This window comes from Ranitomeya variabilis, chromosome 2 (assembly GCF_051348905.1).
Source record: "Ranitomeya variabilis isolate aRanVar5 chromosome 2, aRanVar5.hap1, whole genome shotgun sequence".
NCBI lineage: Eukaryota > Metazoa > Chordata > Amphibia > Anura > Dendrobatidae > Ranitomeya > Ranitomeya variabilis.
This window is the reverse complement of record NC_135233.1, coordinates 207,255,550-207,273,100: the sequence shown is the minus strand read 5'-3', so window position 1 is coordinate 207,273,100 and position 17,551 is coordinate 207,255,550. Positions and strand designations below refer to the sequence as shown.

Here is a 17,551-nt window from a genome sequence, read left to right as displayed (position 1 = left end):
ACTTACTGGCAGGTATAGTTACTAGCTACTTGTCTGTTCTGCCCTACGATTATTTCTCCCCACTCAGGCAGCGATTTTCCTGCTTCCTTTGACCTCATATCAACAGAGCAGCTCTTTCTTTTGCAGTCTGCTCTGTCGATGGGGTTTTATTGCTGACGTCATTCTGATTGACCCTCTGCTCCCCGCAATTAGGCAGCGGGGAGCCAGCTGTCAATCAGCATGGCTTTGGCAGGGGACGCTTCAGCGATGGAGGGGAAGGGAAGGAGCTGCTCTCTTGACATGATATCACAGGAAGCGGAATCGCCGGGAGGACCAGACCATGACCACAGGCCAAAATAGGTACCTACCAGTAAGTTTCTAGTAAGTTTCCAGTAAGTTAGTATCTTTGTTCTAGCAAATGTTAAAAGTCTTGAAATCCTACCTCTACCAATGAAACCTTCTGATATGTTTTGATTGTTGGCGTATACAACAGCTGCAGGCTTAGGCTGTATAGTCATCATATGATGCTGTGATAACTGTTAAAGATTACTGTGTGCATTTTAGACATACAGTGTGACTTCTCAGTGGTTTGTTTGTGTCATCGTTCTTTCCTGTAATCCTCCCTGTTGATGATGATGTTATGAGGAATGGCTGCTATATGTCCCGAATAAAATAATTCTCCCACAATGTCTTGGGTGCTGAAATCTGCATCATCTATGACATATTAGCGGTTTTCTGAAACATCATTTGCATTCCTCTCTGTAGCACAATCTATTGGAGTTACAGGAACTAAGTTTACATCACAAAAAAAAAAAAAAATTGACATTGAAATTTTCTTATAGTACCAAAAACACTGAAAATAGACTATTTCCGGTCCTTCGATAAACTCTAAATCTCTTGCCTTTCCACACTTAAGGTACCTTCACACGAAACGACATCGCTAGCGATCCGTGACGTTGCAGCGTCCTGGCTAGCGATATCGTTTCGTTTGACACGAAATCTGATCACGACGCGATCAGGATCCTGCTGTGATGTCGCTGGTCGCTGAATAAAGTCCAGAACTTTATTTGGTCGTCCGATCGCTGTGTATCGTTGTGTTTGAAAGCAAAAGCAACGATACCAGCGATGTTTTACACTGGTAACCAGGGTAAACATCGGGTTACCAAGCGCAGGGCCGCGCTTAGTAACCCGATGTTTACCCTGGTTACCAGCGTAAAAGTAAAAAAAACAAACAGCACATACTTACATGCGTCCCCCAGCGTCTGCTTCCTGACACTTACTGAGCGCCGGCCCTAAAGTGAAAGTGAAAGCAGAGCGGTGACGTCACCGCTGTGCTGTTAGGGCCGGAGCTCAGTCAGTGTCAGGAAGCAGACGCTGGGGGACGCATGTAAGTATGTGCTGTTTGTTTTTTTTACTTTTACGCTGGTAACCAGGGTAAACATCGGGTTACTAAGCGCGGCTCTGCGCTTAGCAACCCGATGTTTACCCTGGTTACCCGGGGACCTCGGCATCGTTGGTCGCTGGAGAGCGGTCTGTGTGACAGCTCTCCAGCGATCAAACAGCGACGCTGCAGCGATCGGCATCGTTGTCGCTATCGCTGCAGCGTCGCTTCGTGTGAAGGTACCTTTATCCCTGCACTGACTTTCTAAAACATCAGTGGAGTCTAAGCAGCTTTCACAAGATCTGTGCAGCTGTGGGGGGATGAATCTGCTGTCAGACACAGCCAGACTCCCTAAAGAAGAGATAACCATAGTTTACTACCATGTTTCCTATCTTAATCATTGTATACACAAAGCACTTCTGTATATAGAGTAGGAAGCCGTAACACTGACAGTGCTTCCTTCTCCAGACCCAGTGATTATGTCATCACTGAGAGTAGGAGGATATAGGAGCTGCTGGGTCAAAGGCAGAAATTAGCACAAGAGAATTTTTTTAGAGCCGTGAAAGAACTAAAAAATGTGCCTAGAACTGGTTAAAAATGGTATAAATATGCAGCATAGTTTGCATTGCAGTTATCCGGACTTGATCGGGGGTCTTGGTTTATGTTTGGTCTCTTTTGATCTGTAAGCATTGTTATTTTTTTTATTGCTAACATTAATAGCGTCGTCACTGTTCGCTACGATGTCATGCGTGGGATCTAGAATAGGTTAACAATGGGGGAAACAATGGCGTTATTAAACGTGTGATCTTCTTTTTTTGCATTCGCACATTTCCTAATTTTATCTACAAGGTTATCAGCCCCGACACCTTGTCTTCTCACTCTCTGCTCACACTTCCCCTCAATATTTCTGTTACTGGATGATTATCCACGTGTCTCACTGCTCGCCAACTCTTACATTTCCCTTCCCTCTACTGCCGTGGCGGATTAATACACTAAAAGTGTGTTTACACCTAAGGGTACCGTTACACTAAACGATTTACCAACGATCACGACCAGCGATACGACCTGGCCGTGATCGTTGGTAAGTCGTTGTGTGGTCGCTGGAGAGCTCTCACACAGACAGCTCTCTCCAGCGACCAACCATGCCGAAGTCCCCGGGTAACCAGGGTAAACATCGGGTTACTAAGCGCAGGGCCGCGCTTAGTAACCCGATGTTTACCCTGGTTACCATTGTAAATGTAAAAAAACAAAAACACTACATACTCACATTCCGGTGACTGTCACGTCCCTCGCCGTCAGCTTCCCGCACTGACTGTGTCAGTGCCGGCCGTAAAGCACAGCACAGCGGTGACGTCACCGCTGTGCTCTGCTTTTACTTTACGGCCGGCGCTCACAGTCAGTGCGGGAAGCTGACGGCGAGGGACGTGACAGACACCGGAATGTGAGTATGTAGTGTTTTTGTTTTTTTACATTTACAATGGTAACCAGGGTAAACATCGGGTTACTAAGCGCAGCCCTGCGCTTAGTAACCCGATGTTTACCCTGGTTACAAGCGAACACATCGCTGGATCAGCATCACACACGCCGATCCAGCGATGACAGCGGGAGATCCAGCGACGAAATAAAGTTTCAAACGATCTGCTACGACGTACGATTCTCAGCGGGGTCCCTGATCGCAGTAGCGTGTCAGACACAGCGAGATCGTATGTATATTGCTGGAACGTCACGGATCGTGTCGTCGTAGCGACCAAAGTGCCACTGTGAGACGGTACCCTAACGATCGGAGACTCTGAGCGACCTCCAATCTGTGTGTGTGGTGACCTTTTGACGTTTAATAGCACAGACCACACTCCTGATGATCAGCAATAAAACATCTAATGCATGAGGGCTGCCATTGATCTCGGCAGCACCAGTCCTGTTTACACAGAACAATAAAAAAAATAGAACAATAGTCACCCTTTAAGTCTTAACATTGTGTAATGATCCTTTATTTTTTACATTTTCTGAATTGCTAGGAAGGTTAAAGGGTTTTCTGAGCTTATAAAAAATACAGAAGAGGACCTAAACGTGTCTGAATGCTCTCACCACAGCTCAGAAATAATTATCCTTTATTTTAATTCTCATTTTCATGCCCCCGGCGCCTTTGTTTTGTTACCTGCGGGGCCTCTGTGGGTTAGATTTACCAACGTGAAGGTCTTCAGTTCTCCTGATAGCTCCATCGCAGACATTCACTCTATTTAAAGCTTGTATTATATAGTGTTGAAATGATTCCCTGTCTGCACAGAGAACTCATATATGCTACCAATACATTGTTCTGTATCTCCTGCCCAGCATGTGAAACAAGATCCCTCCTGAGAGGAGAGCGCTGGGGAGCAAGAAACTTTTTTTTTTTTTGTTCAGTGTGTCATATTTGTAACTCTGTATGATCCAGTCTGAAACACATTGCAACTGTAATACAAAACAAAGTGGAACAAACAGGTACAAAAAGTTTGCATGGGGTCATGTGAAAATGCTGTTTAGTACAAGAATGGTGGCATTCCTTCCATTCTTTTCGTTCTGTTCACTTCTTGCAGTGATTGCTTATATGTCCAGATTGTGTGCAACAGGGACATCACCCCATTGTGGGGGGACAGGTCACAGCAAGAACACTTTATTGGTGTATTTATGAGTCGATTTTGGCCACAGTGACAAAAATGCATCATCAGTTTATCATTGCAGAATTTTTTGCCTCCATTTTTTAAAGCGCATCATGTTAAAGGTAATAGGCAATTCTCTTAGTGGCCGCTCTGTTGGTGAATTATCAGCCTTTTTTCCATCACTTTGATTATCTGAATGCTACAACTCGGACCTGAAGTCAGATTTAATCTATCGTAGGAAAATTTAGAGAGACTGAGTACTTGTGGGCAACACAAAAGGCGCTGCAGAATTGGGCAACACAAAAGGCGCTGCAGGATTAGGCAGCACAAAAGGTAGTGCAGGAATGGGCAACACAAAAGACACTGCGGGATTGGGTAACACAAAAGATGCTGCAAGATTGGGCAACACAAAAAATGCTGTAGAATTGGGCAACATGAAAGACACATCAGGACTGGGCAACATGAAAGACACTATAGGATTGGGCAGAACAATGGACACTGCAGGATTGGGCAGCACAAAAGATGCTGCAGGGTTGTGCAGAACAAAAGACGCTGGAGAAATGGGCAACACAAAAGATGCTGCAGGATTGGGCAGAACAAAAGACGCTTGAGAATTGGGCAGCACAAAAGATGCTGCAGGATTGGGCAGAACAAAAGACGCTGCAGGATTGGGCAACACAAAAGACGCTGCAGGATTGGGCAGAACAAAAGACGCTGGAGAAATGGGCAACACAAAAGACCCTGCAGGATTGGGCAGAACAAAAGACGCTGCAGGATTGGGCAGAACAAAAGACACTGCAGGATTGGGTAACACAAAAGACGCTGCAGGATTGGGCAGAACAAAAGATGCTGCAGGATTGGGCAACACAAAAGACGCTGCAGTATTGAGTAGTCATAGTGCAGATGATAAGGGCGGCCATGAACAGATCTGATCATTCACCAATAAGGCATCTGGTTATAGAATTATCGTGCATTACCAATTACTTTTTTTCCCCTCAGCGTGCTATGTTAAAATTCTTGTAAAAAGACTGCTCCTTCAACTTTCTATAGTTTGTGATTGCTATAAAAAGCATTCCACCCACAGGGCTTTTCTTTTTATTTTCGAGTCGATGACTATTTGCATCCCTTCAAACATTCAGTTGTTAATGCAGCAGATTGATGGAGCAGGATATTGTTGAAAAGGGATCCGAGTGCAGTGGCTTAATATTTAATACACTAAAAGCATAGATTTAGTGTACAGGCCAACCTAGACTTGCAATATTTAATAGAGCTTTGCTTTTATCAAATATTGTACAAGCTCTAAATCCTTAAATGGAAATTCATCAGGTAAGTCCCAAGACGTGGAAAAAAAACAAGAAGTTTCTGCTAAATGTAATTACATGCAGCGAGTAGTGTGTGAAAGCTGTTTTGTTCCGAGCTCCCCTTTCCAGGTTATGACATAATCTAGGATTAATTTACTTTGTTTCAGGGGCTGGAATACGATATTGCTTCAGATACTTTAACCTTGGCAGTGCCACATGTGGGTTTCTACTAGCTGGAAAAGTTAATGCTCAGTTTCCCAGGTTTTCGGGTTTTGTTATTTTTATTTTTTTAGATTTTTGTACTATTCATTTTAACTTTGCAAAGTAGATTTTACTTCATTTTACAGCAATGTGGTTTCTGGCAGTGTACATACCATTGTAAAATGGCAAACACCTTCTGATGGGAAGGCTGCTTGTAGAACCCGTGCAAGCCAAAAATAGTAAGCGGGAGCCTGTAGGGTTTTCAGTAATTATTAAAAAACATTACATTCTGATGTCAACCTGATGATTCTACAAAGCCATGTAGTGCTATATTAGCGCTGATTCTCTTCCTCCATTAGAGGTCAGTCACAAGCTGTGTGACTTGCCATCCACTATATTTGAGTGGATAGTTTCTCTTCATCAGCATTCTTTCCAGCGCAATAGGTGCTGGAACTTCCTTTTCCCAGCTTTGCTCCTGCCGCTGTCCCAGTAGGATGCCTGTTTCAAAACTAACAGGCATCCTGTCTCTGTTAGACCTCATTCCCATGTCAGTATTTTCCATCAGTGTTTGTATGCCAGAACCAGGAGTGGTTAAACAAATTACTGATGTGTGAATATAGTTTTATACTGTATGCAGACAGGAGAGGAGGAGCAGAGACAAAGTCCATCCCCATAAAACATTTCAGCTTGGAGCAGATTACTCGGCAAGTTGGAGAGAAAGGTACACCCAGTGGCCAGAAGTATGAAGTGACTTTTTAGGGGCAAGATTGTTTTAATCACTGGTTATGTTTTGGGTAAATATCCAGACCTGCTTTCTCCACATTGCCCGTTCAGACACTAGTGCTACTTTACGTGTATTGTATGTAGGATTAAGTCTTGGATAGGAGGTATGTGTCACAGAGGTGGCGAGCCTCAGTGATATAAGTCCTGGAGATGAAAGGTTCCAGCAGCAATAGGGTGCTGAGAAGTTTTTAATGGTACAGGACTTTGGGTCCAGGGTTTAGGAGTGCCCAGAAGAGCCTGGGTGGGAATGGTCACTCCCATAGCGCCAGTCTTGGCTTTCCAGGTTCTTTATAAGGAAGTCTGTGCATGGGAGGTGGAACCCCTGTAGTTTTGGACAGCCTCGGTCACTGTTTGAAAGAGATGGACTTTGATTTAATACGGATGAGCCTGTATTGCGGGACATTGACCACCAGTGTATGGACTGTTTCTTTTAATTTACCTTTATGCCTTTTCTTGTTTCGAGTCCTGTGAAAGTCTATAGAGAAGACAAATCTAGCCTTGCTGGACCAGAGACTTTGCCTGTGTACACCAGCAGCTGCCATAGATCGTGTATCTGCAGAGTTAAAGTATGTTGCAGTGATGGGCAGAACAGGTCTCTCCTGTGGCAGGTAGGGTTGTACCATACATTTAGATAAGGGCCCTGGATCTCGAAGAAAGCTGTGTTCTGTACTTTAGCATTATTTAGTGTTATTGCTGGAGGTGGTGCTTGGTTCATCTCTCCTGTAATGACGTGTTAGTAACCTATTTATTAAAAATATGGTGAGCATCGGCATGTTCCCTGCGGAGGGCTTACAGCTCCAGGCTGAAAGCTGTGTTTATAACAAAAATTTTAAAAACCCCCATGGGTATTTTTCTATATTTTGGTCTCATTCCTATTGACCTGAATCCATTCTCAATACGACGCAGTCATAAGGTCTGCTTTCCCATTGCATGGATTATTTAGAAAAGTCTCAATGACATGAATTAGAGCGATAATGCACTTTGTCAGCAGTCGTAGACGTTCTGGAGTTTTAGCTTCAACCAATTTAATTTTAGAATGATACCCTAAATTGCCTGGAACGAGCCGTACCCCTCTAATCCTTAACTATAACCCACCTCTAAACTAACTATGTATTGAGATTCAGCCTCTTAAAAGGAGTCTGACAGCACAAGCTGACAGTATAAACTAAGAACTTGGCCATAAAAAATCTCACTTTTATTGATCTAATAGCTGCCTCTGTTCTGCAGAAAATTAGGTTTAACCAAATATGTAAATTAGACTGCTCGGTGCACCCTGAGTGTGGCCAAGAGACTCAAAAGTGCGCTGTTCTGCCCACTTTTTTTTGCATGTATCCGCCTCCTTTGCTGGATTGACAGCCATGACTTGCTTGGAGCGAGCGCTGACTGCCCAGAAATGTCATAAAAAGCCAGTGAATGAAAGCTATGACTGTAGCAGCGAAACATGGTGGGATTTTAGCACGGCCTTCGCAATCTAAAGAGATTTTGGTTCATATTTTGATCTTAAAGGGAATCTGTCACCAGGTTTTTGCTATGTAATCTGAAGACAGCATTCTGTAGAGGATAAAACACAGATTTCAACGATGCCTCTCTTATCAAGCTCCCTCCTGTTGTTTACTTGCAATAATTGGGTTAGTACCAGGAGCTTACCATTGCTGGGACACAGCAGTGTGTACATGCTAGTCTTGACACGCCCCCTCCTCAACCTCAATCTCTATAGACATTGTATATACAGAGCCTGCTGGGGGCGTGGTTAGCCGTGGTGTGGGCGGGATTAGCTTCCTTATCTCTGCTGCATTGCTAAATTTAAAAAGTCTGATTGTATCAGATTGGCTGAGCTCAGTGAACTAAGTGATACATCGTTGAATTCAGCTTCTCTTTGTCTACATCAGGCTGCTCTGAGATGAGGGCGCAATATCTAGCTGATGGATTCTCTTTAAGGGGTATACGTTTTGTATATTTTATTATATGTTGCATATATTCACTTGAGTGTCCTATCTTTATTCCATACCTCTAAATTTAGAATTCTAATTTTTTTTCCTCCGTAGTACATGCCTGCACAAGGCAATCTTGCCTTGCGCAGGCGTGTACTATGGAGGACAGAGAATGAACTTCAATCCCATATTGCAGCCAGCCGGTAAGGAAAGGGTGAATCAAACTCCTGAAAACCCCGCCCCTATGGCTAAAGATTGTTCCCTCCAAATTCAGGTGACAGTGTCCCTTTAAGTAGCTTTTCTCATGATTGCATACAACTGGCTATGAAGTGCAAAGCTCAATGAGGTTACAAAACCCAAAAAAGTGCTTTAGTAAGTCAGTGAAAAGTAGGTAGGAGTATTTTAAACAAGAAAATGATAAGGGTGCCCATACTTATGCACCTGTCAAATTTTGTTTGCAGATTGCACATTTTCTGTTAGTACAATAAACCTCATTTCAAGGCAGAAACATTACTGTGTCCAACAGTTAGTAGATATATGAAACTGAAATAGCTGTTGCAAAAAAAACAATTTTTAGAAAACATTAAGCTTAAGATTAATAGGGGTGCCCAAACTTTTTCATATAACTGTAACTATCTTTAGGATAGGGCATCAATGTCTGATTGATGGGAGTGTGACACCCGTCGCCCCGCCGATCATCTGTTCTTCGTATTAGCGGTACCAGAACTGTTCAGCACAGCTCTGTCAACTGTATAGTGGTCGCGGCCGACTGCTGCACAGCCTCCACCTATTCAAATGAATTGGCGATGGATCTGCAGTATCCGGCCACTATTCTGTCGACAGTGCAGTACAGTTCTGGCGCAACCGACACCAGAAACAGCTGATCGACGCCTAGCAGACATTGTTGACCTATCCTAAGGTGTTAATGTCCCAGACAACCTCTTTAAGGGCTTTTTATACAGGACAGTGATTATTGCCCGGTGTAAACTTGCCCAGTGATGAAATGAGTGAACACTTTGTTTGTCTTTCATCACTTCTATTATGCGGGGAGAAAAAAATATAATTGATCGTCGTGAATCGAGGATGTGCTGCCGACAACAATGAAAACGGGACGAGTGATTTCTATAAAAACGAAAAGTCGATCGGCAATCATCTTACATCATCGATCGGAAATCATCTTCTTACATCATCGATCGGCAGTCGTCTTCTTACATCATCGATCGGCGCTCGTCTTCTTACATCACCGATCGGCGATCGTCTTCTTACATGATTGATCGGCAATCGTCTTCTTACATGATCGATCGGCAATCGTCTTCTTACATCATCGATTAGCAGTCGTCTTCTTACATCATCGATCGGCAATCGTCTTACTTCATCGATCGGCAATCGTCTTACATCATCGATCGGCAATCGTCTTCTTACATCATCGTTTGGCAATCATCTTCTTATATCATCGATCCGCAATCGTCTTACTTCATCGATCGGCAGTCGTCTTCTTAAATCATTGACCGGCAATCGTCTTACATCATCGATCGGCAATCGTCTTCTTACATCATCGATCGGCAATCGTCTTCTTACATCATCGATCGGCAGTCCTCTTCGTACATCATCGATCGGCAATCGTCTTACATCATCGATCGGCAATCGTCTTCTTACATCATCGATCGGCAATCGTCTTCTTACATCATCGATCGGCAGTCCTCTTCATACATCATCGATCGGCAATCGTCTTACATCATCGATCGGCAATCGTCTTCTTACATCATCGATCGGCAGTCGTCTTCTTACATCATCGATCGGCAATCGTCTTCTTACATCATCGATCGGCAATCGTCTTCTTACATCATCGATCGGCAATCGTCTTCTTACATCATCGATCGGCAGTCGTCTTTTTACATCATCGATCGGCAATCGTCTTACATCATCGATCGGCAGTCGTCTTCTTACATCATCGATCGGCAGTTGTCTTAAATCATCGATCGGTAATCGTCTTAAATCATCGATCGGCAGTCGTCTTCTTACATCATCAATCGGCAATCGTCTTCTTACATCATCGATCGGCAGTCGTCTTCTTACATCATCGATCGGCAGTCGTCTTCTTACATCATCGATCGGCGCTCGTTGTGGGCACTTTGTCTGCCCATGTGAACAGACTCACGGCTAATCAGACCTACTAGATACAGTATATAATGAACTTCGGCCATGTATGAGAAAGGTCCCCAGATTGCAGACATTGGGGGACGATTGATTGTTTTCCAATGAAAGATTTTGGTCAATTTTAATTTTTTTTTCTCCTACATTGCCGTATTTAATAAGTTGAAGAACTAGAAGTGCCAGATTGGAAGCCAGTTGGGTAGACTGGACTAAAAGCTTTCAATTATTGGTTAATACAGCGCTAGAAATGAATGGGAGAAGTGATCAGCTGCATCGTAAAATAGAAATTGCTGAAAGACTTGATTAATACTCCTGCCAGGAGCTCTGAAAACCTTCTTCTCTTTCCTGACCTACTTATGCAGTTTCCTACAGTGGTGGAAGCTGTTCCAGAGCGAATGCTGGCTCACCGCCAGGAATAAAATTATACAGCAATAGAACTTTGCACATTTTATTTTTAATTCTTTAGCAGCGAAGTGCCCTGTGAAAAATTACCTGCAAAGGCTCCCGGTGCCGGCTCAAAGAGTCGACGCTGACGCTGCTTCTCATTGGGGGTGCCATCCAAATATTTGACTCCAGAATAAAATGCTTTCTGGAGGGCGCTACTTAGATGGAGCAAATAGTTTTACGAGCCAGTGGATCCACACAATGGGTGGATTTCCTGACAGTACCGACTGCGAGCCATTTGTCTAAGTGGGCTGCACATCGTAAGAGGCTTATGTTTTTACTGATTGCTTTGAAGATGCAGCTCCACTTATTCATTTCTAGCTTACTTTCAGAGCCGGCTACGCGTTAATCTAGTCTGCACATCACAGATGGGACGTTAAGACCACGGGTAGAAGGGAATTATGTGACTCTTAAGTAGGGCAGTGCACAGGAATATTGTTACCAGAAACAGGACATTTGCAAATTGTCATCTCCAGCGGTGGAGCTCCAAAGCACATACTGCTGTAACCCACAATTTTAGATTTAGCCCACTTTGCAGGGTTTTCTATAAAACTGTGATCTATGAGTAGATAAAGAGCATCGGCACAAAATGACTGTTCAAAGCAAGCACAGGAGATGGGTGCACCCTTGGCTTGGAGCAGCTTGCCACCTACTTGCTTTGCATCTATCGCCACCCCCCTCTTACTTGATTGACATCTCTGGATTTTCACGGGAGGGTGGAGATTGTAGGTTGGACAGTGCATTTAAACTGCTAAAGTTGCACAGAGTTCTTGTGCTTGGTTTAAAAACTGATTTTGTGCTGCAGACTCCCCTTAAATGGCGTATTGTAATTTCCACAATAAGGAAGGTTCTTGTATCTTAGATCTTCAAGACCGATCATGTGGGAGTGGAGAGACAACTGACAAACACAGCTGAACACCCCATGAAGAAGGCTGGAATGGTTTCTGTCTGTCTTTGCCTTCTCAATCGTTGTGTACACAGCGCTGAACAAGCGCTGTGCACGTAGTAATATTGTGGACTAACTGCAATTTCTCCTCTTGACTCAGTGATCACGTGTTCACTGGGCGTAGGGAAGGAGCAGGAGGCGCCAGGGTTTGGGAGGGAGAAAGAGCTACTGGGTCAGGGAGGGAGCAGGAGCTGTCTGGGCCAGGGAGGGAGCAGGAGCTGCCTGGGTCAGTGTGGGAGCAGGAGCTGCCTGGGTCAGGAGGGAGCAGGAGCTGCCTGGGTCAGGAGGGAGCGGGAGCGGCCTGCGTCAGGGAGGGAGCAGGCGCTGCCTGGGTCAGGGAGGGAGCAGGCGCTGTCTGGGTCAGGGAGGGAGCAGGAGCTTTCTGGGTCAGTGAGGGAGCATGAGGTGTCTGGGTCAGGAAGGGAGCAGGAGGAGGTGCCTGGGCTTGGGAGGGAGAAGGAGCTACTGGGTCAGGGAGGGAGCAGGAGCTGTCTGGGCCAGGGAGGGAGCAGGAGCTGCCTGGGTCAGGGAGGGAGCAGGAGCTGCCTGGGTCAGGGAGGGAGCAGGAGCTGCCTGGGTCAGGGAGGGAGCAGGAGCTGCCTGGGTCAGGGAGGGAGCAGGCGCTGTCTGGGTCAGGGATGGAGCAGGAGCTTTCTGGGTCAGTGAGGGAGCATGAGGTGTCTGGGTCAGGAAGGGAGCAGGAGGAGGTGCCTGGGTTTGGGAGGGAGAAGGAGCTACTGGGTCAGGGAGGGAGCAGGAGGTGCCAGGACTTGCGTGATCCAGTCAGCCAGGGAGCCTGTATTCCACTGTAACTGGGGCTAACATAGCAGTCCCAGTTACAGGGGAAATCAGATTAGAAAAAAAAAAGTATTTAAACCTTGAAATTCTTCTAAAGGTATTTTATAACTTTATGGACACGGTATGTGAAAGTGAAATAAATGAAAAATAAATAAAAATTAGGTAGAAAATAAAAATTAGGTAGAAAAGGAATAATCTAAAAAAACAAAGCCAATCCAAATCCCTGTTAGCCCTTCCTGTTGTGAATTCGGTTTGTGGGCTCCCCCGGTGGTCTGTTATGATAGTGCCTCTTATGTGCCTTCCTCCATCTCTGATTACCTGTCGCCACCCTCTAGGGGAGTTTCCTATTTAAGGCTGCTTGGCTGTTAGTCATATGCCGGCCAACAATGTGCTAGTAGCATTCTGTTGCATTCACCTGCCTCAAGTTCCAGTTCAGCTAAGTTGAATTTTGTTTCTTGTTTTTGCTATTTTTGTCCAGCTATCTGCAATGTTACTCTTCAGTGCTGGAAGCTCTTGTGGACAGAAAATTACTACTCCAGTGGCATGAGTTGTCACTGGAGTTTAAAGTAATTTCTGGATGGTGTTTTTGAATAGTGATTTTTAGGTCGACCGTGAAGTAACACTTTCCTGTCCTTCTGCTATCTAGTAAGCGGACCTCACTGTGCTAAATCTGCTGTTCATCCTACGTATGTCATTTCCTCTGAACTCACCGTCAATATCTGTGGGGGCCTACTATCATCTTTTGGGGTTCCTCACTGGAGGTAAGGCAGGCCTGTATATTCCTCTTATAGGGGTAGTTAGATCTCCGGCTGGCGCGTGGTGTCTAGGGCATCGTAGGTACATCCCCCGGCTACTGTAAGTGTTGGGTCAGGTTCAGGTCACGGTCGACCTTAGTTTCCATCACCCGAGAGCTAGTCCGTTTTGTATTTTTATTCCCCTGGTCATTGGGGTAACCATAACAGTTTGGCCGGCCTGTAAAAAATCTATGTGTTAAAATATGCACTAAAGCAGGAAGGAGGAGAAAAGGTTTTTTTGTTTTTTTTTTGTGTTTGAAAGTGCACCTTAGTTTGATCATTTGTATTCCTTGCTTAAACTGCAGTCTTCAGCCTTTTTTTTTTCTCCTCTCCTCTTAACCTCTGAATGCTTGGGTTACACCCATTTGAATATGGATCCACAGAGTTTAGTTGCAGGTTTGAATAACCTTGCGACAAAGGTACAGAACCTACAAGATTTTGTTATACGTGCTCCAATGTCTGAACCTAAGATTCCTCTGCCTGAATACTTTACCGGAGACAGATCCCGGTTTTTGAGTTTCAGAGAAAATTGCAAATTGTTTTTGTCTCTGAGATCTCACTCTGCTGGTGATCATACTCAACAAGTTAAAATTGTTATCTCTCTATTGCGCGGCGACCCACAAAGTTGGGCATTTGCATTATCGCCAGGGGATCCTGCGTTGTTAAATGTAGATGCGTTTTTTCAGGCTTTGGGGTTGCTTTATGAAGAGCCTAATTTGGAGATTTTGGCTGAGAAAGCCTTGATAGCTCTTTCCCAAGGGCAAGATGAAGCTGAGATATACTGCCAGAAATTCCGTAAATGGTCGGTGCTTACTGGATGGAATGAGTGTGCTTTAGCAGCTAATTTCAGAGAAGGTCTCTCTGATGCCGTGAAGGATGTCATGGTGGGGTTCCCTGTGCCTGCAGGTCTGAATGATGCCATGAAATTGGCTATCCAGATTGATCGGCGTTTGCGGGAGCGCAAATCTGTGCACCATATGGCGGGGTCTTCTGAGGAAAAATCTGTGCACCATATGGCGGTATCTTCTGAGCAAAAACCTGTGCACCATATGGCGGTGTCTTCTGAGCAAAGACCTGTGCACCATTTGGCGGTGACCTCTGAAAAGGCATTAGAGCATATGCAATGCGATCGTGTTTTGTCTAGAGGCGAACGTCAAAATTACAGGCGCAAAAATGGATTGTGCTTCTACTGTGGAGATCCAGCTCATGTTATATCAGCATGCTCTAAACGTATAAATAAGGTTGATAAAAAGGTTGATAAATCTTTTTCTACAGGTACCTTGCAGTCAAAATTTCTTTTGTCCGTGACATTGATTTGTACCTTATCATCTGTTACTGTGAATGCTTATGTGGATTCTGGCGCCGCTCTGAGTCTCATGGATTGGTCCTTTGCCAAGCGTTGTGGGTTTGATTTGGAGCCATTGGAAGTTTCTGTTCCCCTGAAGGGTATTGATTCTACACCTTTGGCTAGCAATAAACCACAGTATTGGACACAAGTGACTATGCGTCTTACCCCAGACCATCAGGAGATTATTCGTTTCCTTGTATTATATAACCTACATGATGTCTTAGTGCTTGGATTACCATGGTTACAGATTCATAATCCCGTCTTGGACTGGAAATCTATGTCTGTGTTGAGCTGGGGATGTCGGGGTATTCATGGGGATGCACCTTTGGTTCCTATTTCTTCATCTACTCCCTCTGAGATCCCAGCATTTCTGTCAGATTTTTATGATGTCTTTCAAGAGCCTAAAGTTGATTCTCTCCCTCCCCACAGAGAGTGTGACTGCGCTATTGAATTGATCCCCGGTAGTAAGTTTCCTAAGGGTCGCTTGTTTAATTTGTCTGTGCCCGAACATGCTGCTATGCGGGAGTATATCAGAGAATCCTTGGAAAAGGGTCATATTCGCCCCTCGTTGTCTCCACTAGGGGCAGGATTTTTCTTTGTAGGTAAAAAGGATGGTTCATTGAGACCTTGTATCGACTATCGACTTTTGAATAAGATTACAGTTAAATACCAGTACCCGTTACCTTTACTGACTGATCTGTTTGCTCGTATAAAGGGGGCTAAGTGGTTCACTAAGATCGATCTACGTGGTGCGTATAATTTGGTGCGGATTAAGCAGGGGGATGAGTGGAAGACCGCATTTAATACGCCTGAAGGCCATTTTGAGTATTTGGTAATGCCTTTCGGTCTCGCAAATGCCCCTTCCGTTTTTCAGTCCTTTATGCACGATATTTTCCGTGAATATCTGGATAAGTTTATGATTGTGTATTTGGATGATATTCTTGTTTTTTCGGAGGACTGGGAATCTCACGTTCAACAGGTCAGGAGAGTTTTTCAGGTTTTGCGAGCTAATTCTCTTTTTGTAAAGGGCTCAAAGTGTAGTTTTGGAGTTCAGAGAATTTCCTTTTTGGGATATATTTTTTCCCCTTCATCTATGGAGATGGACCCTGTCAAGGTCCAGGCCATTTGTGATTGGATGCAACCTACTTCTTTGAAGAGTCTGCAAAAGTTCTTGGGTTTTGCTAATTTCTATCGCCGATTTATAGCGGGTTTTTCTGCCATTGCTAAACCTTTGACTGATTTGACCAAAAAGGGTGCTGATGTTGCTAATTGGTCCTCTGCGGCTGTGGAGGCCTTTCAAGAGCTTAAGCGCCGCTTTTCTTCCGCTCCTGTGTTGCGCCAACCTGATGTGTTACTTCCGTTCCAGGTTGAGGTGGATGCTTCGGAGATCGGAGCAGGTGCAGTTTTGTCGCAGAAAGATCCTGACTGCTCAGTAATGAGACCATGTGCGTTTTTCTCCCGAAAGTTTTCGCCCGCTGAGCGAAATTATGATGTGGGAAATCGGGAACTTCTGGCCATGAAGTGGGCGTTTGAGGAGTGGCGTCATTGGCTTGAGGGTGCTAGACACCAGGTGGTGGTCCTCACTGACCACAAGAATCTAATTTATCTTGAGTCGGCCAGGCGTCTGAATCCTAGACAGGCGCGCTGGTCGTTGTTTTTCTCCCGATTTAACTTTGTGGTGTCATATCTGCCTGGGTCCAAGAATGTGAAGGCGGATGCCCTCTCTAGGAGTTTTGAGCCTGACTCGCCTGGTGATTCCGAACCTACCGGCATCCTGAAGGATGGGGTGATATTGTCAGCTGTCTCCCCAGACCTGCGGCGTTCTTTGCAGGAGTTTCAGGTGGATAGGCCTGATCGCTGTCCGCCTGGTAGACTGTTTGTCCCTGATGATTGGACCAGTAGAGTTATCTCGGAGGTTCATTCTTCCGCGTTGACAGGTCATCCTGGAATTTTTGGCACCAGGGATTTGGTGTCTAGGTCCTTCTGGTGGCCTTCTTTGTCTCGAGATGTGCGCATGTTTGTGCAGTCTTGTGATGTTTGTGCTCGGGCCAAGCCCTGCTGTTCTAGGGCCAGTGGGTTGTTGTTGCCCTTGCCTGTTCCTAAGAGGCCTTGGACGCACATCTCTATGGACTTTATTTCTGACCTTCCGGTTTCTCGTAGGATGTCTGTCATCTGGGTGATTTGTGACCGTTTTTCCAAGATGGTTCATTTGGTACCTTTACCCAAATTGCCCTCCTCCTCTGAGTTGGTTCCTCTATTTTTTCAGAATGTGGTGCGTTTGCATGGTATTCCTGAGAATATAGTGTCTGACAGGGGTACTCAGTTTGTGTCTAGATTTTGGCGGACGTTCTGTGCCAGGATGGGTATCGATTTGTCTTTTTCGTCTGCATTCCATCCTCAGACTAATGGCCAGACTGAGCGTACTAATCAGACCTTGGAGACTTACTTGAGGTGTTTTGTGTCCGCTGATCAGGATGATTGGCTTGACTTTTTGCCATTGGCAGAGTTTGCCCTTAACAATCGGGCCAGTTCTGCCACTTTGGTTTCTCCATTTTTTTGTAATTCAGGGTTTCACCCTCGGTTTTCGTCCGGTCAATTGGAGTCTTCGGATTGTCCTGGAGTGGATGCTGTGGTTGATAGGATGCATCGGATTTGGGGACAGGTTGTGGACAATCTGAAGTTGTCCCAGGAGAAGACTCAACAGTTCACTAATCGTCATCGGCGTATTGGTCCTCGTCTTTGTGTTGGGGACCTGGTGTGGCTGTCTTCTCGATTTGTTCCTATGAAGGTCTCGTCTCCTAAGTTTAAGCCTCGGTTTATCGGCCCTTATAGGATTCTGGAGGTTCTTAATCCTG

General features: G+C 45.0%; 1 protein-coding gene across 5 annotated transcripts in view; it reads left to right on the top strand.

The window, feature by feature from the left end:
• Positions 1–17,551, top strand: part of STRBP (spermatid perinuclear RNA binding protein) — a 143,105-nt gene that overhangs the window by 52,959 nt on the left and 72,595 nt on the right. The window lies entirely within an intron of this gene.